A 23982-nucleotide genomic window follows, 5' to 3' on the forward strand; every position below is an offset into this window, starting at 1 on the left:
CCCATAATGTTGCGTGAAATTAGAGCCAGTTAAAAACAGCCACTTTGGATAGGTGACCAGAATCCTATCACACTTCCCCCCCCCCCCGCCCCCAGAGGCAAATTTTTGTTAAATAAGTGCAGGAAGACATAAGGAAGAAGGATGTCCAAAAACCCAAAGGAAAGCAGTCGTGAAGAAGGGAGCAAATGAAGGTTCGCCATTGAGTGGAAGAGTCAGCTCGGCAACTGGAAGAATGGCGGAGGCTGGGTCGCTGGGTGGGGCCGCGCTGTTCACGGCAGAAACGATGACTGAGGTGATGGTTGTGGAACTTGAAAAACAGTTCGCAAAGCACATGGAGGTGATGAGGAAGGAGATGATGGCAGCGTTAAAGGTGCTGGTGGAGGAGGCGATTGCTCCGGTGAAGGCCGTGGTGTCGAGGACATCGGCCGAGGTGTGGGAGCAGGGTGAGAAACTGAAGGGAGTGGAAGAGGCCTTGTCGCAACACAGCGATCAACTCACCTCGATGGGTGAGGAGCTGCAGAGCGTGGTGGAGGTCAACAAGGGTCTGCGAGACAAAGTGGAGGATCTGGAAAACAGATCTAGGCGGCAAAATCTGAGAATCGTGGGCCTAATCGAAGGGGTGGAGGGCCCGAGGCCGACGGACTATTTTGCCAATATGTTGGCGGAGCTGTTGGGGGAGGGGGAAGGTCCCGCTCGATACGAACTGGATTGGGCTCATAGGGCATGGAGGCCTAAACCAAAGGCGAATGAGCCAAGAGCAGTGATTATTTGTTTTCGTTGGTACCACGTGAAGGAGAAGGTCCTGAGTTGGGCAAAGCAGAAGCGCGAGGTCAGTGGGCTGAAGTTCGTATACGTATATACCAGGACTTTACTGTGGAGTTGGCAAGGAGGCAGGTGGTCTTCGGCTGAGTGAAGATGGCACTGTATAACAGCAGTGTGCGGTTCGGCATCGTGTACCCAGCTAAGTTGAGGGTGACCTACAACTCCAAAGACTTTTATTTCGAGAGGGTGGAAGTGACGGAGGTGTTTGTGAAGGCCGAAGGACTCGGGCAGGATTGAGAAATGGATTGGTTTGGTCGTGGACTGAGGGTAGGGGGGATAGAGGAGTGTATGTATCTCTATTTTTCGCTGCATGTCTTTATATGTGCTAAATGAGTGGAAGTTGCCTATTTGGGCAAGGTAAGAGTTGGGATTTTCTTTTACAATGATGGTTCTTTGGGGTTTGTGTGTTTACACTGGAGTTATGTGTTGAAGGGGAATTATTTGTTTTCCTGGGATCAGGCGGGGGGTGGGGGGGGGAGAATTTGGAGGGGATTGAGCCCTGGGCATGGGCCTCCACTCTGGCTAGCCTAAGCTGGCCAGTGGAGGTGAGTATGGTGGGGGGAGGGTCTACTGCCATTAGAGCCTGGTAGAATAGGTTTCAATGGGTCGAGGAGGTGCGAATCGTTGGAGAGGGGACCGATACTGGGTGAGGTGTTTTTGAGCGGAAGTGGATGGGAGGATTCTGGGAGGGGAGAGGGGCTTGATGGTCACAATGGGATGAGGTGGGTAAGCCCTGTGGGCAGGGCCTGGAGTTATGATGGTAATGGATGGGGGGGGGGGGTGAGAGACCCCCGGGTAGAATATTTATGTGGAATGTGAAGGGTTTGTTGGAGGGAGGGTTTTCAGGGTCATCTCGGGTAGTTGTTCGTGAACTTGGAACCAGGGCCTCTGGAAGCCTTTTACTGGGGGTCGGACCGGCTCAGGTGGCAGGCGGGTGCGGGGTCAGATGTTTTTAGCCTTCGCCTCGCTGATCGCTGAAGGATGAAGGAAGGGTTTCACAATTCATGGGGGCTGTTTATTATGCACTTCCGAGAATTGGTTGCCATTGAACATTAGGGGGAGGGGGTGGAGGGGGGGGGGTCGACGGTATTGTTGTCTTTGGTACACTGTTTACGGATTGATTGTTAATTTGTGCTTTTTACCTGGAATGTACGGGTGAATGTTGAAAATGAGGAGAATAAAAATATATTTTTTAAAAGACCTGTCTCAAATCTTTTCTTAAGTTTTTCAGTTCTGAGGAGACCAATTCTTCAGTCGCTCCAGATAACTAATGTCCCACATCCTGCTAATGTTGGGGGGAGGATGAGAGGGGGAACAGGGAGAAAAAAATGCAACAAGTAAAAATTTATATGACAATTCCTCAAACCTGCCATAATTTATGTTGGTGTTCTTACTGTACCATTTGTTGGGAGGTTGATTTCCCATTTGCTTCTCTTTATTACGGACCTGATTTTAGAACATATCTTTGCACTGAGTAAATGAATCACAGAGCCCAAAGCATAAAGTCAACCTACAAATTCACAGAGGTAAAGTTGTTCAAACTAACAAATGTGTATTTGCTAAATATAAAAAATATATGCGGCTTGATGACTTCCGGTGGCGACCATGGAGGAGTAGGTCGCACATTTGATAGCTCCCGCCTGAAACGGACTTTCGGACCTTTTTTCCCGACTTTTCTCAGACTTTATCGGTGAAGTGGACAATATTGTGAAGGATTTCCTCTCCGATGTATGGCTAATTGGACTAGAAGTGGCCGTGTGAAAAGACTCAGCCCGGATAGATTGAAGCAGTCAGAGCTGGTATCGCGGTGTAGCATGGCGGAGGGTCAGGACCAGGGAGCGGTGGCTCAGTGGTCTAAGGAGCAACAGATGAAGTTCTTTAAGGACTGTTTTGCTGAGCTGAAAAAGGAAACGCTGGACCCGATCAAGGCTGTGATTGATCAAGTGGTTTTGAATCAAGCGGCCCAAGGGAAAGCGATACAAGAAATTGAGCTGAAGTTGTCCAGCCAGGAGGACTATCTAACTGTGCTGGAACATAAGGTGGAGGTGTTGGATGAGCGACACAAGAGAATGCAGGAGAAGTTGGAGGACCTGGAGAACAGGTCCAGGAGGCAGAACTTAAGGATTGTTGGCCTCGCCAAAGGAATTGAGGGGTCGAATGTGGGAGCATATGTGGCGAGTATGCTGGAGACGCTGATGGGGCCCGGGGCATTTTCTCGGCCCCTGGAAGTGGACGGGGCTTATTGAGCTCTTGCAAGGAAGCCTAAGGCGAATGAACGGCGAGGGCCATGGTGGTGCGTTTCCACCATTTTTCGGACAAAGAATTTGTCTTACGGTGGGCCAAGAAGGAGCGGAGCAGCAGATGGGAGCACAGTGAGGTGCGCATCTACCAGGACCTGGGTGCGGAGCTGGCCAAGAGGCGTGCTGAGTTTAACCAGGTGAAGGCGATCCTCTTCAAGAAGGGGGTGAAATTCGGGATGCTGTATCCAGAGCGTTTGTGGGTTACGCACGAAGACCGGCACTTTTACATTGAGGCACCGGATGATGTATGGTCTTTTATCAAGGAAGAATTTGGAATCATCTTAAAGGACACTTAAGGCTTGAAGGAGTTATGTGGGCGGCGGTTTGTAATTCTTGTATAGGTTCAAATAAGTCTGTATGGGGTTCTGGGTTAAGCACTGGTTCTGGTGTCGTGGTTTGAGGGTGCTTTGTTTTTGCAGAGATTGGATGCGGAGGGGGGAGGGGCCCCCCGATTCTGTGGGAGGTTGGGTCTGGTTTCAAACGATTGTTTCTGCATTGGTTTATGTTAATTTCTTTTACTTGAGGTTGTTTACTTACTGGGGACTGCGATGTTTTTAAATGGTTTATGCATGTCGAGGGAGGGGTTCGAACAATAGGGAGCCAGACTGTTTGGCACCAAAGGTAGGGGCTGTCAGGGTCAGCATGAGTCAGCTGACTCTTGGAAGCGTGGTGGGGGGTGCACATGTGCTAAGATGGTGCTTGACCTGGGGGATTAGGTTTTGGGGGCTGCTGTTGGGGGGGGGGGGGGGAGGAGGAGGCTGTTTCGCTGACAGGGGAGGAACTATTATCGGGGAACAAAAGGGAGGTTGGGGTAGTTGTTGCTTGTGGAGGAGCTCGGGGGGCGCGGGCTCTGGACTGGCCAAAAAAAGGTTATGGCTAGTCGGCGGCGGCGTGGGGGGGGGGGGGGGGGGGGGCGGGTGGGGGGTGGCGGGTGGCAGCCCCCCGTCAGGCTGATTACGTGGAATATGAGGGGTTTGAATGGGCCAGCCAAAGGGGCTTGCGTTTTCGCGCTTTTAATGGAGCTGAGGACAGACATAGCAATGCTTCAGGAGACACATCTAAAGATTATTGATCAGACGAGATTGAGAAAGGGATGGGTTGGTCAGGTGTTTCACTCTGGGCTGGACTCAAAGACCAGGGGGGTAGCGATATTGATCAGCAAGCGGATGACGTTTGAGGCTGGAAGAATTGTGGCAGATAAGGGGGGTAGATATATTATGGTGAGTGGGAAGCTGGAGGGTGAACGGGTGGTGCTTGTGAATGTATATGCTCCAAACTGGAACGATGTGGGATTTATGAGATGGGTGATAGGCAAGATCCCGGACCTAGAGTCTCACAGTCTGATCATGGGGGGGGGAACGACTTTAACACGGTCATTGATCTCAATCTAGACCGGTCAGAATCCAGGACTGGAAGCACTCCTGCCACGGCGAAGGAGTTGAGGGGTTTCATGGAGCAGATGGGGGGGGTAGACCAGTGGAGATTCGAACGGCCGAGGGTGAAGGACATTTTGTCTCATGTCCATTAAGTTTATTCTCGCATTGATTTTTTTGGCTTAAGCAGGGCGCTAATTCCGAAGGTGGCGGGACGGAATATTCGGCGATTGCAGTCTCCGATCATGCCCTGCATTGGGTGGATTTGCGGTTGAGTGAGGAGAGAGGGCAGAGCCCACTCTGGAGACTGGATGTGGGGTTGTTAGCGGACGAAGCGGTCTGCGGGCGGGTGAATAAGTCCATTCAGAATCACCTGGATAGAAACAATACAGGTGAGGTATCAGCAGCGGTAGTTTGGGAGGCTCTGAAAGCAGTTGTAAGAGGGGAACTAATTTCGATTCGGTCCCACAGAAAAAAGGTGGAACGAGCAGAGGGGAGAGATTAGTGGAGGAGATACTTCGAGTGGATAGGAGATATGCGGAGGCCCCAGACGTGGGGCTCTTGAGGGAGTGTCGGAAACTACACGCAGAGTTTGAGTTGTTGACCACGGGGAGGGCGGTGGAGCAGTTGAGGTGGGCAACGGGGGCGGTCTACGAATATGGGGAAAAGGCGAGCAGCATGTTGGCGCACCAGTTTAGGAAGAGAGAAGCGGCCAGGGAGATTGGGGGAGTAAAGAATAGGGAGGGTAACATGGTCTTGGACCCAGGGGGGGTGAACAACGTTTTAAAAGAATTTTATAGCAAACTATGAGTCGGAACCCCCGCCTGGTGTCAAAGGGATGAAGCAGTTCCTGGATCAGTTGAGGTTTCCGAGGGTGGAAGAGATTCTGGTCGAGGGGCTGGGGGCCCCGATTGAAGCAGAGGAAATTGTTAAAGGACTGGAGGGCATGCAGTCGGGCAAGGCTCCGGGGCCGGACGGTTACCCGGTAGAATTCTGTAAGATGTTCTCAGAGGTGTTGTGCCCACTGCTGATGAGGACCTTTAATGAGGCTAAAGAGAGGGGAATCCTCCCCACACGATGTCGCAGGCCTCGATTTCACTCATCCTTAAATGAGAAAAAGACCCGGAGCAATGTGGGTCATATAGGCCGATATCGCATTTGAATGTAGATGCCAAGCTGCTGGCTAAAATTTTGGCCACCAGGATAGGAGACTGCGTTCTGGGGGTGATAGGGGAGGACCAAACTGGATTTGTTAAGGGTAGACAGCTCAATGCTAACGTTCGGAGACTTTTGAATGTAATTATGATGCCCTCAGAAGGAGAGGAGGCGGACGTGGTGGTTGCGATGGATACAGAGAAGGCTTTTGATTGGGTGGAGTGGGAGTATCTTTGGGAGACGCTGGGAAGGTTTGGGTTTGGTGAGGGCTTCATCGATTGGGTGCGATTGCTCTACCAGGCGCCGGTAGCGAGTGTGTGCACGAATCGGCTGAGGTCGGGGTACTTTAAGCTACACCGAGGGACGAGGCAGGGGTGCCCCCTCTCCCCGTTGCTGTTCGCTCTGGCTATAGAGCCGTTGGCCATGGCGCTGAGAGCATCAAGGAAGTGGCAGGGGCTGGTTCGGGGTGGGGTGGAGCACCGGGTTTCGCTGTACGCGGACGATCTGCTCTTATACATCTCGGACCCGGTGGAGGGGATGAGGGAGGTTATGCAGATCTTGGGGGAATTTGGCAGGTTCTCGGGTTACAAATTGAACATGGGAAAAAGTGAATTGTTCGTGATCCAGGCAAGGGGGCAGGAGAGGAGACTGAAGGAGCTGCCACTCAGGATGGTAGAGAGGAGCTTTCGCTACCTGGGAATACAGGTGGCTCGGGAAATGGGAGGCATTACACAGGCTCAACCTAACCCGGCTGGTGGAGCAAATGGAGGGGGACTTTAAAAGATGGGATATGCTCCCGCTAGCGCTGGCAGGGAGGGTGCAGACCATGAAAATGACGGTGCTCCCCAGATTTCTGTTTGTCTTCCAGTGCCTCCCCATCTTCATCCCTAAGGCCTTTTTCAAGCGGGTAAACAAGATTATTTCAGGCTTTGTATGGGCGAATAAAACCCACGGGTGAAGAAAATGTTGTTGGAGCACAGTCAGGGGGAGGGTGAGTTGGCGCTGCCGAACTTCTGCAACTACTACTGGGCGGCAAATATAGCGATGATTAGGAAGTGGGTAATGGGGAGGGGTCGGCATGGGAGCGGATGGAGGCGGCGTCATGCAAAGGCACCAGTTTGGGAGCACTGGTAATGGCACCTCTGCCGCTCTCATCGGCCCGTTACTCCACTAGCCCGGTGGTGGTGGCGGCATTGAGGATCTGGGGGCAATGGAGGAGGTTAAAGAAGGTGGAGCATGCGTCAGTCTGGACCCCGATTTGCAATAACCACAGGTTCGCGCCGTACAGGATAGATGGCGGGTTCCGAAGTTGGCAGAGAGCAGGAATTAGACAGGAGCTTTCCCAATCTGAAGGCGCTGGAGGACAAGTTTGAGCTGCCGCCGGGGAATGGATTCGGATATTTACAAGTCCGGGACTTTGAGGAAACAGGTGTTGGCTTTCCCATTGATCCCGCCACGGGGGATACAGGACAGAGTAGTGTCCGGCACCTGGGTGGGGGAGGGGAAAGTGTTGGATATCTATCAGGAGTTGTTGGAGGCGGAGGAGACCCCGGTGGAGGAACTGAAGGGCAAGTGGGAGGAGGAGCTAGGATATAAAGACGGGTCTGTGGGCGGACGCCCTAAGCAGGGTTAATTCCTCCTTATCATGTGCCAGGCTCAGTCTAACAGTTTAAGGTGGTACATCGGGCACACATGACGGCGGCGAGGATGAGCAAGTTTTTCAGGGTAGAAGATAGATGTGTGAGGTGCACGGGAAGCCCTGCAAACCATGTCCGTAAGTTTTGGGCATGCCCGAAGCTTGGTGGATTCTGGCAGGGGTGTGCCAAGGCAATGTCCAAGGTGCTGGGTACGCGGGTGGTGCCGAGTCCAGAAATGGCGATCTTTGGATTGTTAGAAGACCCGAGAGTTCAGGGAGTGAAAGAGGCCGACGTTCTGGCCTTTGCCTCCCTGGTAGCCCGGAGACGGATTCTTTTAATGTGGAGGGACTTGAAGCCCCCGAGCGTGGAGACTTGGCTCAGTGACATGGCTAGGTTTCTCAAGCTGGAGAAAACAAAGTTTGCCTTGAAGAGTCAATGCTGGGGTTCTCCCGGAGGTGGCAGCAGTTCAGCGACTTTCTCGGGGAAAATTAAAATGTCAGCAGAAGCAGCATTCTGAGGGTGGGGGGTGCAATATGGTTAAGGGATGTACAGAAGGGGTTGGATGGAAAATGTCTAGTTTACCATGTTGATGTTTATGTTATTATTGTTTTGTTATAAAAATGTTGCAAATGCTTCAATAAAAATATTTTTTTTAAATATATATATACGGTTTAATAAATATGTTGGGTTCGAACATAGCAGAGTTGTACTGGCACGGGTCTCTAAGGTATCCATATAGCTGCTGACTGCTACCTACTTCACTAGTGCAATCTGTACTCAGTATAAGGCACAGCCCAGGCAATCAGAGGTTCTACCTGCATCACATAGGCTCCAACTACAATGCAGCAGGGTTGTTCAGCAATGCATCACTATCACAATGCCCAGGCTACTAGTTCAATAGGGGGTCCATAAACTATATGCCCATCCAGCACCATCACAATTCAATGACCCACCATAATTCCATGATTCCAGCTGTATGTTTAACTTAGCCAAAATCAGTGGGGCTGGCTGGGAGTCAATGTCGCTTTCTAGGCCGTGTCTGTATGCATGTCAAGCTAGGTCAGTGTCGGGCATAACTGTGATTCCTCCCACAATTGAACAGCCAGTTGGCACATGCCATCCAGACTCCCACATGAAGAACAGCTGTCTGGACTCGATAACATAAGGGACCTGAACTTCCAAGGAAAATGTACTCCAGCAGAAACAGTGCCTTTTGAAAAACAAGGAAAGTTCAGAGACAGCTTCTCAACCATAACTGATTACTGAATGACTGCGATACAGATGTATTATGGAAGGACTGTTCAGGCATGTATACTGTATCCAGATCACATGTTTCAACTTATAGTACCTATATATAATAATGATAATAATCTTTTATTGTCACAAGTAGGCTTACATTAACACCACAATGAAGTTACTGCGAAAAGTCCCTCGTCGCCACACTCCAGCGACTGTTCGAGTACACAGAGGGAGAATTCAGAATGTCCAATTCACCTAATAGCATGTCTTTCAGGACTTGTGGGAGGGAACCAGAGCAGCCGGAGGAAACCCACTCAGAAACAGGGAGAACGTGCAGACTCCGCACAGACAGTGACCCAAACAGGAATCGACCGTGGGACCCTGGCGCTGTGAAGCAAACAGTGCTAGGTATCAACACATATAACACAAACACATCATAGTGTGCCACATTGACATTTACTGTAATAACATGTCACAGAATATTCATAGAATCATCGAATCCCTACAGTGCAGAAGGAGGCCATTCGGCCCATTGAGTCTGCACCGACCCTCCGAAAGAACACTCTACCGAGGCCCACTCCCCCCATCCCATCACCTAACCTACAGATTTTTGGACAATAAAGGACAATTTTAGCATGGCCAATCCACTGAACATGTACATCTTTGGATATTAGAACGTATGCAGTATCTACTTATTGCAGAGTACTGTTATGACAGGGCATTATCTTGGCATGCACTACTTTGATATACAGAGGATTTCAATGTGATACATATAGACAAGCATACCACATGGCATGATAGAAACACATGTCACAGAAATATGTTACCATGCGAACATACACTGCTCTAAAATATCACTGCGTACCTTATAGATATACATTGTAGTGGCATATTACAGGATAGCACATAGTGCTCTATTCTCACATGTTGCACTAACATTATCACATACATACTTCCTCAACATGTACCTCACTAATACATCGTAAAATAATATATTAACATGTAATGTACAGCAAATCACAGCACACAATTAAGACAACAACCAGTGTGATACTCACAGTTTAAGATAATCATAGTGAGTGGAGAATAATATGGGTGGGACAAAGCAAATGAGTCCTTCATAACCACAAAAATAAAAACCCATTTCCCATAAAACCGTGTCTGCCGACACTGCACAAAACAGATTATATTAAACACACTGAATTATTGTAACATTGAAAGAAGAGTTGTCGCTCAGACGTGTGTATTGTGCAAAAAAAGGCACAGCTTTCAAAAACTGAAAGCTACCCAGCCACAAATATTGAGCCATCTTGGCCACGATTCCCCGAAATCCCGGCCAAGTGTTGACGCCGGCGTAAACGGGCCTCCTGGCCCAGCAATTCTCCAATTTTTAGGGGGCTAGCACGGCACCGGAGTGCTGCGCGTTGCTCCGGCGCCGAAAGACGGCCCTGCATGACCGGCGCAGGTCTGAGCATGCGCATGATGGCCGTCTCCACGCCGTGCATGCGCGTATTTGCCATCTCCGCACCGGCGTGGAGCAACATGTCGGGGACCTAACAGTGGGCCCGTGTGGAAGGAGGTAGGCCCCCTCCAGATCGGGGCCGTCCACTGATCAGAAGCCCCCGATCGCGGGCCTGGTCCCCATGGAGGACACCCCCCCCCCCCGGAATCAGATCCTCCCCGCACCCCCAACAGGACGTCCACAGCAGCCGCGGGTCCGAGCTCCCGCCGGGTGGTACCAGGTTTGAACCACGACGGCGGGACTTGGCGGAAGTTCGACCCGTCACCCACGGAGAATTGCCGCGGGGGCCTATTTCAGCAGCCCCTGACTGGCGCTGCGCAACCGCGCGGGCGCGATTGCCACCGATACTCTAGTCGCCGGACCAAGTCCAGAAGCAGACTTACGAGATGGTCCCCCTTCCTCCCTACTCCCCTCCACACCAGGTGATCGACTATTTATATTTGCTCCAAGACAATTAATACCCATCACCTTTCTCTCAACGGTAACAAATATAATAATAATCTTTATTGATGTCACAAGTAGGCTTACATTAACACTGCAATGAAGTTACTGTGCAAACTCCCCCAGTCGCCACCCTCCGGCGCCTGTTCGGGTATACAGAGGGAGAATTCAGAATGTCCAATTCACCTAACAGCACGTCTTTCAGGACTTGTGGGAGGAAACCGGAGCACCCGGAGGAAACCCACGCAGACATGGGGAGAAGGTGCAGACTCCACACAGACAGTGACCCAAGCCGGGAATCGAGCCAGGGACCTTTGCGCTGTGAAGCAACATTGCTAACCACTGCGCTAACGTGCTATTGACAAGACATTAACAACCAACCCCATTGGCACAGTCCTGGGATTCTAAAAACCATTGCGGAAAACCCCCAATATTACTCCATCTTTAATAATTTAACCCAGCCCAATTGCAAATCCACCGAGAATCTAGCTGATCCTTTCCAGTTTTTTTTTGCCTACTTCCTGTGCTTTTGCTGAATAACAGGAGTGACAGGTTAATAAATGTTAGGATTCTTCATGTGCGCACTGTGTGTATAAGCTAAAGTAAGATGTACCTTCCTTCAAAAATGCTCTCTCTAGCATTATGCAGAAAAACTAAAAGAAAGTTATGTTTTAAAACAGTGTTACAGGACAGTTGTCCATATTGGAATATAAAATCAAACTGTGCGGGCAAAATGTTCTCCTATTATTACTGAACTGAATCATCCCTTTTTACAAAGCTTCCTTTATGAAGATAGCCTCATGAAGATGAAGACCTCAGCAGAACAACAACAGTGTGAGGTAGGGCTGCATTAGCCAAGAGTTCATGGTCGTTCCAGACTCCCAGAGGCTTGGAACTATCACAGGTCCTTCACTAATCTACCCTGACACAAATTATTGAAGCAAGGTAAAGGACATTACAAATGCAGGCAAATGTCCAGAAGATGAAGGCATCATGCTTGAAACCAAGGGTGAGATAAAAGTCTCCCTTTCCTACAAGATACGTAGTTATGGCCTAAATGCAGCTTTGAGGGAATTAAAAGGTTAATCAACTTGAGTAACAGCTGTAACATGTCCCTCAGACAGTGGCTCACTGTCTCGCATAAAAGTCTTTCTCCAAAGGCGAAGTCAGAAGGGCCATTGGGCCAGGTGTTGGATTGAGAACATACTACCGAATGGAAGCTGTTCAATTTTCTGCTCATTAATTAAAATAGAAGATAAGTTGAATTCTTATGCCAGATGCAGGAACATAGGGACAGGAATTGGCCATTCAGCCCCTCACCTCGTTCTGACGTACAATCAGACCCTGGCTGATCTGCATCGTAACTCCATTTCCCAGGCTTGGTTCCACAACTCGCAATACCCTTCCTGAACAAAAATCGATCAACCACAGTTTGAACCGACACATCTGTCTCATCATAGCTCATGCCCTGTTTCCATACCATAGATTCAACCCCCGTTCGGGATTGGACCAAAATTTGTGGACTGGATAAAGCCCTGTGTATAAGGAGCCGGGGGCGAGTGTCCGCACAAATAACATCAGCTCAGAATACTTTTATCTCCACCATGGGACAAGGCAGGGATGCCCTATGTCCCCACTGTTCTTTGCACTCGCGATTGAGCCATTGGCCATCGCGTTAAGAGGTTCGAGGGTATGGAAAGGGGTAGTGTGGGGGCGGGGAGGATACAGCATCGGGTGTCCTTGTATGCCGATGACTTGTTATACGTGTCAGAACCGAGTGTGTCAATAAGGGGAATATTGGAGCTGTTTCGGGTGTTTGAGTCTTTCTCAGGGTACAAATTAAATCTAGACAAGAGTGAATATTTTTTTAAATAATAATATTTTATGAAGGTATTTGAAATTTTTTGTAACAGTAACAAAATCAATGAGATCAACATGGTAAAATAAATATTTCCCCCCCCAGCCCAATCTTCACACACCTCAACCATACAACAACAATCCGCCACCCCCCCCCTTCTTGGAATACTACATCTGCTGATATTTTTAATTTTCCCAGAGATAGTCGACGAATGGCTGCCACCTCCGGGTGAACCCCAACATTGACCCTCTTAAGGCGAACTGTATTTTCTCAAGACTGAGAAACCCAGCCGTGTCACTAACCCAGGTCTCTACACTCGGGGGCTTCGAGTCCCTCCACATTAACAAGATCCGTCTCCGGGCTACCAGGGAGGCAAAGGCCAGGATGTCGGCCTCTTTCCCCCACTGAACTCCCGGATCTTCCGACACACCAAAGATAGCTACCTCTCGGCACCACCCGTGTTTTTAGCACCGTGGACATAGCCTTAGTAAAACCCTGCCAAAACCCTCTAAGCTTTGGGCATGCCCAAAACATGTAGACATGATTTGCTGGGCTTCCCGCGCACCTCGCACACCTATCCTCAACCCCGAAGAACATATTCATCCTAGCCACTGTCATGTGTACCCGGTGAGCTATCTTAAATTGTATCAGGCTAAGCCTGGTGCACGATGAGGATGTACTAACCCTCATCCGCCATAGACCCGCCTCTATCTTTCCTCCTAGCTCGTCCTCTCACTTGCCCTTAAGCTCCTCCACCGGAGATTACTCCACCTCCGAAAGCTCCTGGTAAATATCCGATACCTTCCCCTCTCCCACCCTGGTACTGGAAACTACTCTATCCTGTTTCCCCTTGGCGGCAGAAGCGGAAAAGCCGGCATCTGTTTTCTCAGGAAGTCACGCACCTGCAAATAAATACCTAAAACCGTTCCCTGCTGGCAATTTAAATTTATCCCCAAAGCTTTCAAGCTGGGAAAGCTCCCATCTATAAATAGATCCCCCATTCTTCAAATTCCTGCCCTCTGTCAACTCCGGAACCCACCATCTAGCCTACCCGGTACAAACCTGTGGTTGTTATAAATCGGGGTCCAAATTGATGCTCCCCCCACTCTCTTATATCTCCTCTATTGCCCCCAGATCCTCAGAGATGCCACTACCACCGGACTTGTGGAGTATCGGGCCGGCGAGAACGGCAGAGGTGCCGTTACCAATGCTCCCAGACTGGTGTCTTTACATTACGCCGCCTCCATCTGCTTCCATGCCGACCCCTCCCCCACTACCCAATTCCTGATCATGGCTATATTAGCCACTCAGTAGTAATTGCAGACGTTCGGCAGCACCAACTGCCCCCCCCCCCCCACCTCCCGACTGCGCTCCAGCATCACTTTCTTCACTCGCGGGGTTTTACTCGCCCACACAAAGCTCGAAAAAATCGTATTCACCCGTTTGAAAAAGGCCTTAGGGATGAAGATGGGGAGGCACTGAAAGACAAACAGAAATCTGGGAAGGACCGTCATTTTCATGGTCTGTACCCTCCCCGCCAGTGATAGCGGGAGCATGTCCCATCTCTTAAAGTCCCCTTCCATTTGTTCTACTAACCGGGATAAGTTTAACTTGTATAGTACCTCCCATTTCCGGGCCACCTGGACTATTGAAAGCTCGTCTCTACCATTCTAAGCGGCAGCTCTCCCAGTCTCTTCTCCTGCCCTCTTGCCTGGATTACAAACATCATGCTTTTCGCCATGTTCAATTTATACCCAGAAAAATTGCCAAATTCCCCCAAGATTTGCATTACGTCCCCCATCCCTCCAACGGGTCCGAAATGTACAAGAGCAGGTCATCTGCATAGAGCGAGACCCGGTGCTCCACCCCCCACCGAACCAGCCTTTTCCAGTTCCTAGAGGCTCTTAACACCATGGCCAATGGCTCTATGGCCAGAGCAAACAGTAACGGGGATAGGGGCACCCTTGCCTCGTCCCTCGGTGTAGTTCAAAATATCCCGACCTCAGCCGGTTCATTCACACACTCGCTACTGGTGCCTGATAGAGCAACCGCACCCAGTCAATAAAGCCCTCACCAAACCCAAACCTTCCCAGCACCTCCCACAGGTAATTCCATTCCACCCGATCAAAAGCCTTCTCCGCATCCATCGCTACCACCACCTCTGCCTCCTCTCCTTCTGAGGGCATCATAATAACATTTAGAAGCCTTCGAACATTGGCCTTGAGTTGCCTGCCCTTAACAAATCCCGTCTGGTCTTCCCCTATCACCCCCGGGACACAGTCCTCTATCCTTAGCCAGTATCTTAGCCAGCAGTTTGGCGTCCACATTCAGTAGAGAAATCGGCCTGTATGACCCGCATTGCTCCGGATCCTTCTCCCGTTTCAAGATCAATGAAATCGAGGCCTGCGATATTGTTGGGGGGAGGACTCCTTTCTCTCTTGCTTTGTTAAATGTCCCCACCAGCAGTGGACTCAATATCTCTGAAAACTTCTTCTAGAATTCCACCGGGAAACCATCAGGCCCCGGGGCCTTGCCCGACTGCATGCCCTCCAGCCCCTTGATTATTTCCTCAATCTCAATTGGGGCTCCCAGCCCCTCCACCAGGTCCTCCTCCACCCTCGGGAACCTCAACTGATCCAGAAATTGCCTCATCCCCTCCACCCCCAGCCGGGGGTTCCGACTCATATAATTTACTATAAAAGTCCTTAAACACCTCGTTCACCCCCACTGGGTCCAGGACAGTATTACCGTCTCTACTCTACTTTACCTATCTGCCTGGCCGCCTCTCTTTTCCTGAGCTGGTGCGCCAACATTCTATTTGCCTTTTCCCCGTACTCATAGATCGCCCCCCTTGCCTTCCTCAACTGTTCCACTGCTTTCCCTGTGGTCAACAGCCCAAACTCCACCTGTAACCTCCGCCGCACCCACAGTTGCCCCACGTCCGGGGCCTCCGAGTATCTCCTGTCCACCTGGAGTATCTCCTCTACTAATCTATTCCTCTCAGCCCGTTCCACCTTTTCTCTGTGGGCCCGTATCGAGATTAATTCCCCTCTGACTACTGCCTTCAAAGCTTCCCAGACCGTCGCTGCAGAGACCTCCCCCGTATCATTTGTTTCCAGGTAGTTCTGGATGGGCTTGATAACACGCCCACAGACCGCCTTGTCCACTAGCAACCCCACATCCAGTCTCCACAGCGGACGTTGCCCTCTCTCCACACTAACCCATAGATCCAACTAGTGATCCGACACTGCAATTGCCGAGTACTCAATATCCACCACCTTTGGTATTAGCGCCCTGCTCAGAACATAAAAGTCGATGCGAGAGTATACCTTGTGGACATGCAAACCTCCATGGGTCTACTCCCCCCGTCTGTTACATAAAACCCTTCAATTCCTTTGCCGCTGGCCGGCCTCCTCCCTGTCCTTGATTTTGACCAGTCCAATTCAGATCAATGACTGTGTTGAAGTCCCCTCCCATGATCAGGTTATGTGACTCTAAGTCTGGGATCTTACTTAACACCCGCCTCATAAATTCCACATCGTCCCAATTCAGACCATATATGTTCACAAGTACCACTCGCAACCCCTCCAGCTTCCCACTAAGAGTGAATATTTTGTGGTATCTCGGCCGGGTGTGGGGGCAGGGGTGGGGGGCTGCCATTCCGTAGGGCAGGGACTAACTTTAGATACCTTGGGGTGCAAGTCATTTGGGATTGGTGGGGGCTCCATAGGTACAACATTTCTAGTTTGGTGGGGAGGGTGAAAGCTGATCTGGCAAGGTGGGATGGTCTCCCTCTGTCACTGGCGGGTCAGGTACAGGCGGTTAAAATGAACGCGTTGCCGCGATTTCTGTTTATTTTCCAATGCCTGCTGATTTCCCTGCCAAAGGCATTTTATAGAGAGATTGAAGGGATAATTACCTCGTTCATATTGGGAGGGAAGGTGGCCAGAAATAAAAAGGTGCAACTACAGAGAGGAAGGCAGGCAGGGGGTTTGGGTCTTCCGAACGTGATATATTATTCCTGGGCAGCAAATGTGGAGGAGGTACGGAGCTGGGTCAGAGGGGTTGACTCCCAGTGGGTCAGTATGGAGGAGAGTTTGTGCAGGGGGTTGGGATTGAAGGCAGTAGCAACAGCGCTGCTCCCGACTGCCCCCGAAAAACATTCAGGGAGTCCGGTAGTAATAGCTTTGTTGGAAATTTGGAGGCAGTTTCACCAGCACTTCACGTTGGGATCAGGATCAAGGGAAATGCCGATTCAGGGGAACCATAGATTTGAGCCAGGACAGTGGGATGGAATTTTTTGGAGATGGGAGGAGAAAGGAATTAGGACACTAAAAGATTTGTTTCTTGGGGGTCAGTTTGCAGGATTGAAGGAGTTGGGAGCGAAGTATGGGCTGGAGCAGGGGGAAGTATTTAGATACATGCAGGTTCGAGACTTTGCCAGAAAGAAGATACAGAGCTTCCCAGTAGAGCCGGCCTCTACATTGCTGGAGGAGGTGCTGACAACAGGGAGACTGGAGAAGGGGGTAGTATCAGCGGTTTACGGGGTTATGTTGGAAGAGGAGAATGCACTGCTGGATGGGATCAAGGCAAAGTGAGAAGTAGAGTTGGGAGAGGGTATGGAGGAGGGGTTCTGGTGTGAGGTGCTCCAGAGGATGAACACCTCCACTCCATGCGCGAGGTTGGGGCTGATGCAGCTGAAGGTGGTATATAGAGCGCACCTCACAAGGGCGAGGATAACCTGGCTCTTTGGGGGGGTAGAAGATGTGTGTGAGCGTTGAGAGGCGGGCTCCGCAAACCACGTTCATATGTTTTGGTCCTGTCCAAAGCTGGAGGATTACTGGAAAGAGGTTTTTAGGGTAATCTCTAAAGTGGTGCAGGTGAAACTGGACCCGAGCCCTTTGGAGGCCATATTCGGGGTGTCGGACCAGCCGGGGTTGGAAACGGGTGCGGAGGCAGATGTTGTAGCCTTCGCCTCGTTGATCGCCCGAAGGCGGATCCTGTTGGGATGGAGATCAGCCTCTCCACCCTGTGCCCTGGCATGGCGGGGGGACCTGCTGGAATTCTTAACGCTTGGAAAGGTCAAATTTGAACTGAAGGGAAGGATGGAGGGGTTCTACAATTCATGGGTGTTATGCACTTTCAAGAATTGGATTAGATCGAACATTAAGGGGGTGGGGGTTGGGAGGGTTGGGGGGAGGGGGACTGACTGACTGTGTTAATGGTGACTACGGGTAATTGCTGATTCCTTTTTGTTATTTGTTTATGTTAACATGCGGGATGCTGTTTGGGGGTTTGGCGGGAGGTTGCGATTGTTGTTGTTGATATGGGGATTGACATTGCATTCGTTACTGATTATTGTTTATTGTTGGTGGGTTTAAATTTGGGAGAAAATGCGAAAAAGGAGAATAAAAATATATTTTTTAAAAATTCAACCCCTGTTCACACCTTTGTTGTGTCAGCTGATGTTAGGCGGGACTTGGGTAGGGGCATCTATGATTGGTCTCAGCTAGATTAACAAGGGGTGGGGGGGAAGGAAATGTTAAGAAATCAGACAGGTGCCTGATCATTGTCCAGTGACACCCATCCATAGAATCCCTACAGTGCAGAAAGAGGCCATTTGGCTTATCGAGTCTGCACCGACCCTCCAGAAGAGGACCCCACCTCGGCCCTCTACCCCCCTGCTCCATCTCTGCATAGCTTGCAAAGCTTTGGACACTAGGAGGCAGTTTTTGCATGGTAATCCAATTAACCTGTGGGATTGAACTGTGGGAGGAAACCAGAGCACCCGGAGGAAACCCATGCAGACACAGGGGGAGAACGTGCAGAATCTACACAATCACCCAAGGCCAGAATTGAACCTGGTTCCCTGGCACTGTAAGGCACTGTGCCACCCTGGGCACTCCTGCTGGGAGTGTACCCATGAGGACAATCCAGTGAGGGAGGAACTCTGTTTGGCTTCCATGTCTCCCATCCGGAAGATGAAACGTCAGCCAGCACTTCAAAGTCAAAGCTCGCACCTTGTAACAAAAGCACCGGGAGTTGGCTGCTGGGTTTCCTGTTCAACTAGATCCAGCAATGAGTCAATGCTTTGAGGGGAGTGTGGACAAAAAGTAAAAATTGATGCAAGACCTCACATTTTGAGAAGAAAACAGAAGACAAGAATTGAAGGAGGACATTTTTTTCATTATCATTCTCAGCAGTACAGAACTGTTATTAAATCTCAGTTGAATCCCTGGAGAAATCCAGCAGTAATTCACTTTAACACAGCCAGCCCTAATACCTGGCCTCTGTCACAATATGATTTCAGTTATACAAAGCCAACACGCAAAGAAAAACGTCACACACTAGGTGATGGGTCCAAATTGCAGAGTGATTCAAGAAATGCCACACTTCGTCTTCAGCTTTGTCTATGAAGTCTACCCAGGAAAATTAAAACATCGAGACAACCTTTCATTACTCAGCAGGTAAAGCTGAGTCAGCATAATCTCCTGAACTCATTCCCATTTCCGAAGGGGCTCAGACAGAAATTTCCCAGGTTTTGTTTAATCCTGAGATTTTCCTGGGTTTTGGGTGAAGTGGGGTGGGGGCAGTGGAGCGGGGTGAGGTGGGGTGGGGGGCATATATTTTGATGCACAAGTTCAAAGTAGTGTGGGAAAAGCTGGATGGATGAGTGAGCCTTTTACTGTCTGGCATTGCTCACTCGTTCATAACCAAACCTTGTTTGGACACTAAGGGCAATTTATCATGGCCAATCCACCTAACCTGCACATCATTGGACTGTGGGAGGAAACCGGAGAACCCGGAGGAAACATGGGGAGAATGTGTAATCTCCACACAGTCACCCAAGGCTGGAATCGGACCTGGGTCTCTGGCACTGTGAGGCAGTAGTGGTAACCACTGTGCCACCGAGCCAGGCCATTCGGCCCAACTGGGCCAAGCCAGTGCTTATGTTCCACACAAGTTACCTCCCACCTTATCAGCATCACCTTTTATTTTCTGCCTCGTGTTTACCTAGCTTTCCCTCACAGGCACCTGTACTATTTGTCACAATTACTCCTTGTAGTCATGAGTTCCAGATTCTAACCATTCTTGGGCTAAAGAAGCTCCTCCTAAATGTCCTATCGAACGTATTGGTGATTAAACTATTGTTTATGGCCCCCCAGTTTGGTCTCCCCACAAATGCCTCTCTACGTCAACCCTATCAAAGCCCATTATATTTTTAAAGACCTCTATCAAGTCTCCCCTCAGCCTTCTAATGACCTGTGTGTTGTCAACACATGCTGGGAATGTGTTCAGTTCATGCTGCACACACATATTGTCATCAGAAGGTTTGTAACCTAAGTGCCTGCATGCCCAGCACCACGTTCTGCCAAAGCACCGCAATCCACTAATGCGATTTTTATATAAATACAAACATTACAGATGCAATTTCTTTTCTGAATTTTTTTTCAATTGAATATTTTCTGCATAGAAATGCATTTGTATAAAATTCCCAAAGGCCGTTTTATCTTTTTGAAAAATGTTACTATTATTTTCATTCTTAAAATAAGGTTGCTATGCAATGATGTCACCATCCTCCTATGAAATTAATGATTAATGGCCAGCACTGTGTAACGAGTGATGTGTTGCTATGGCACCGACACTACAGCCTGGTACCTAAAGGGTTACGATAAAGCAGCGTTTATTAATTTTTCTGCCCCCTCCGCATTCAGTCTCTGTTCCTGGGTTCACGCAAGGCCTCTGTGAAACTGTCTTGAAGGTGCTCGAGTGAGCTCAGCGCTCCCAACACAGACGCGGCTCACTGGTAGCACTCGAGCCCAGGAGGGACAAAATTGACAGCAGAAGGAAACCCGGGCGCCTCTTCCATTTCTCACCGCCCCTACCCCGGCTAAATGCGGCTTACAATGCACCCTGACTCTGAGTTTACAACCCCCTCTGTGTCCCCTCCTCTCTAGCACTCTGTCTGTCTGGCTGCTTGCTGCAATATCTCGCCAGCTGCACAATATCGTTAACATCTCCCACCACCACCTCCCGCAGGCACCTGCTCTCAGAGAGGAGCAGCAGCAGCGCACTGGAAAGGATATTTCATTTCATTTTTTTTTTCTTGGGACGAGAAGTGAGTGTGTGTGGAGGGGGGGGGGGGGGGGCGGGGGCGAGGATAATTCACTATCAGCTCAGGCAAGGAGCGTGGGGGGGGGGGGGTGAAGAGTGGGCAATAATTTAGCTGTTCTTCCGAAATGAGAGAAAAACAACATTTAGTTTTCCACCGTGGGATATACATGAATTTGAGAGGGGAAAAATAAATAAATGAAAGGCTGGCAAGTCACTGGTAGCATGCAGCATCATTGGGCACATAATTTTTCACCTACCCATTGCAAACACTCACAGACACACACACACTCACAGTGCATGTCGCTCACCTGGATAACGGTGTCCTCTGTACTGACTGATGCACTCTCCCAGGGGTACTGTAATTCAGCACCCCCGCATCCTGGCATCTGCTGAAAATAAGCCCCATCTGCATGGTCTGTCAGGGGAAGCCATCGCAATAGGACCAGTGCTTTTCTCTATGGCTATCAGGCAGCAAATTATCATATTTCATGTGTCGTCGCTCCGGCGCTGCTACGAGCTCATTGGCTGGCGCCTGGAGCAGGAAATGTCAATGGCAAATACAACATCGGGGTCCTGGATCCTTCACAATGCAGCCGCGACAGACTGGGTTCAGCCGACTCGCTGCAGAAGGAGTTCAGCTCCTGGCCCCGTCTCTCTCTCTCTCTCACACACACACACACAGCTGGCACGGAGGCTTTACTGAAGCAGGCGTGTTTCCTGTTTCTTTCCTCGCAAAGGCTGAAGCAGAAAGGGGGGGGGGGGGGGAGAGAGGACGTCATTCGGTTTGCATTCCTCAAGGGTGTCAGGATTTTTGTGTCAAAGTTCATTTTTTTCAGTGGGCTGTGTGTGTGTTTGAAAAGGGGAGGAGTCACCGTGGGGAATGAGAATGGGGAATTCTCACCACCAGTCATTTATCAGCCATTCAAAGCTTATGTCATGCAGGGAACTCAGCCCAGAGTCCAGATAGACAGGTACACAACACACTGCATGCTACATGGAAACAGGCACAAACATTCCGTCTTGTTTATTCCCTAAAAGGCGGCGCTGAAAGTATATGACAGCATTTCTTTGCATGCAAAGGCAAATATCCTGTCGTGCCAAAACAAAAAAGTTATTTTAACTGCTGCGTTTAACCCTTCCGAGGCCAAGTTAAAGTATTTCTCCCCCCTTCCTTTTCCAAGTTTCTATAGATTTGGGTGAAATTGACAAGGTTTCATTTGGAAAGGGGCGCTTGCTGCCCAGAGAACGCTGCTCAGGCAATTTCCTGCCCATTTTTTTTACTATAACAATGTTTTACTGGTCTGTTCTGGTAGACGCCACATTCTGCGCAGGACTAGAGTCAAGTGTAGATTGTTGCCAACATTCCAAAGTTGTCTTGGGGTCTCCAGGAATCAGCAAAGATTAATCTCCAGGACACTGTTTCCAGCAACATCCGGGAGATGACTCCACTGATCTGCTGGAACAAAACCCAAAGCTTTAAGGAGCAGTAAGGTCATCCTGGCTGGGAATGTTCTGATTGGATCAAAAGAGGTATAAAAAAGATCAAATGCTTATACTTGGTTCTCGCTAAGGATTCCCTCCAATCTTCCACCAGGGAATCAGTGCAACCTATGGTCACATTCATTTAAAAAACCTTGGGAGAAAAATACCAAAGGGCCATTCAAACCTGTTTTTTTAAATTTTTTTTTTAACAATACAGCGCAGTACAGGCCCTTCGGCCCACGATGTTGCACCGAAACAAAAGCCATCTAACCTACACTATGCCATTATCATCCATATGTTTATCCAATAAACTTTTAAATGCCCTCAATGTTGGCGAGTTCACTACTGTAGCAGGTAGGGCATTCCATGGCCTCACTATTCTTTGCGTAAAGAACCTACCTCTGACCTCTGTCCTATATCTATTACCCCTCAGTTTAAAGTTATGTCCCCTCGTGCCAGCCATATCCATCCGCGGGAGAAGGCTCTCACTGTCCACCCTATCCAACCCCCTGATCATTTTGTATGCCTCTATTAAGTCTCCTCTTAACCTTCTTCTCTCCAACGAAAACAACCTCAAGTCCGTCAGCCTTTCCTCATAAGATTTTCCCTCCATACCAGGCAACATCCTGGTAAATCTCCTCTGCACCCGCTCCAAAGCCTCCACGTCCTTCCTATAATGCGGTGACCAGAACTGTACGCAATACTCCAAATGCGGCCGGACCAGAGTTCTGTACAGCTGCAACATGACCTCCCGACTCCGGAACTCAATCCCTCTACCAATAAAGGCCAACACTCCATAGGCCTTCTTCACAACCCTATCAACCTGGGTGGCAACTTTCAGGGATCTATGTACATGGACACCTAGATCCCTCTGCTCAGCCACACTTTCAAGAACTTTACCATTAGCCAAATATTCCGCATTCCTGTTATTCCTTCCAAAGTGAATCACCTCACACTTCTCTACATTAAACTCCATTTGCCACCTCTCAGCCCAGCTCTGCAGCTTATCTATATCCCTCTGTAACCTGCTACATCCTTCCACACTATCGACAACACCACCGACTTTAGTATCGTCTGCAAATTTACTCACCCACCCTTCTGCGCCTTCCTCTAGGTCATTGATAAAAATGACAAACAGCAACGGCCCCAGAACAGATCCTTGTGGTACTCCACTTGTGACTGTACTCCATTCTGAACATTTCCCATCAACCACCACCCTCTGTCTTCTTTCAGCTAGCCAATTTCTGATCCACATATCTAAATCACCCTCAATCCCCAGCCTCCGTATTTTTTGCAATAGCCTACCGTGGGGAACCTTATCAAACGCTTTGCTGAAATCCATATACACCACATCAACTGCTCTACCCTCGTCTACCTGTTCAGTCACCTTCTCAAAGAACTCAATAAGGTTTGTGAGGCATGACCTACCCTTCACAAAGCCATGCTGACTATCCCTGATCATATTATTCCTATCTAGATGATTATAAATCTTGTCCCTTATAATCCCCTCCAAGACTTTACCCACTACAGACGTGAGGCTCACCGGTCTATAGTTGCCGGGGTTGTCTCTGCTCCCCTTTTTGAACAAAGGGACCACATTTGCTGTCCTCCAGTCCTCTGGCACTATTCCTGTAGCCAATGATGACATAAAAATCAAAGCCAAAGGTCCAGCAATCTCTTCCCTGGCCTCCCATAGAATCCTACGATAAATCCCATCAGGTCCCGGGGACTTATCTATTTTCAGCCTGTCCAGAATTGCCAACACCTCTTCCCTACGTACCTCAATGCCATCTATTCTATTAGCCTGGGGCTCAGCATTCTCCTCCACAACATTATCTTTTTCCTGAGTGAATACTGACGAAAAATATTCATTTAGTATCTCGCCTATCTCTTCAGACTCCACACACAATTTCCCATCCCTGTCCTTGACTGGTCCTACTCTTTCCCTAGTCATTCGCTTATTCCTGACATACCTATAGAAAGCTTTTGGGTTTTCCTTGATCCTTCCTGCCAAATACTTCTCATGTCCCCTCCTTGC

The 23982-nt window shown here is 49.5% G+C and overlaps 1 protein-coding gene across 3 annotated transcripts in view; it reads right to left on the minus strand.

Moving 5' to 3' along the window:
* Positions 1-21202, minus strand: part of LOC140415761 (transcription factor HIVEP3-like) — a 624924-nt gene extending 603722 nt beyond the window's left edge. For all 3 annotated transcript variants that reach the window (XM_072501083.1, XM_072501080.1, XM_072501081.1), the window contains exon 1: positions 20771-21202. The gene's annotated coding sequence lies outside the window, so the exon portion shown is untranslated. The remainder of the gene's footprint in view (positions 1-20770) is intronic.
* Positions 21203-23982: the final 2780 nt, after the last annotated feature.

This window comes from Scyliorhinus torazame, chromosome 1 (assembly GCF_047496885.1).
Source record: "Scyliorhinus torazame isolate Kashiwa2021f chromosome 1, sScyTor2.1, whole genome shotgun sequence".
In the NCBI taxonomy this organism is placed as follows: Eukaryota; Metazoa; Chordata; class Chondrichthyes; order Carcharhiniformes; family Scyliorhinidae; genus Scyliorhinus; species Scyliorhinus torazame.